This window comes from Mus pahari, chromosome 6, assembly GCF_900095145.1.
Source record: "Mus pahari chromosome 6, PAHARI_EIJ_v1.1, whole genome shotgun sequence".
NCBI classification, from domain to species: Eukaryota; Metazoa; Chordata; class Mammalia; order Rodentia; family Muridae; genus Mus; species Mus pahari.
In genome coordinates this window covers 48852060-48852488 of record NC_034595.1, presented here as the reverse complement: position 1 = coordinate 48852488, position 429 = coordinate 48852060, and the positions used below count along the sequence as shown (strand labels likewise).

The 429-nt window shown below is 54.5% G+C and overlaps 1 protein-coding gene across 1 annotated transcript in view; it reads right to left on the bottom strand.

The window, feature by feature from the left end:
* Positions 1-187, bottom strand: part of Nfia (nuclear factor I A) — a 348990-nt gene extending 348803 nt beyond the window's left edge. Inside the window, exon 1 of the mRNA XM_029539940.1 lies at positions 169-187. The gene's annotated coding sequence lies outside the window, so the exon portion shown is untranslated. The remainder of the gene's footprint in view (positions 1-168) is intronic.
* Positions 188-429: the final 242 nt, after the last annotated feature.

Genomic DNA, 429 nt, shown 5'->3' with positions numbered 1-429 from the left:
TAATTTTTTTTTAACTCCAAATCAAAAGGCTTCTTAGTGGCTTAGTTCTGTCATCTCTCTCTCTCTCTCTCTCTCTCTCCCTCCCTCTCTCTCTCCCTCTCTCTCTCTCCCTCTCTCGCGGTCTCTCTCTCTTTCTCTCTCTCCTCTTTGAAAGCGATCCAATCTAACCCGAGCTGGCTGCTTCTCAGATTCTCTCTGGTTTGCCTGGTGTGCTTGAAAGAGACTTTGCAGAAGTTGCGATCGTTTCAGCAGCCCCTCTTTCCTCTCCCTACCCCCTTGTTTATTTCCGCAATCGCTGCAATTTGCATAGTAACCACGCACGAGGCGAAGGGGCCGGAGGGGGCAGGGACAGGCTCCAGCGTCCCCTCCTCCCTCTCCGCGGTGTCTCCTCCTCCCCCGCGGCTTGTGGCCAATGGGAGCCCCGGCCTT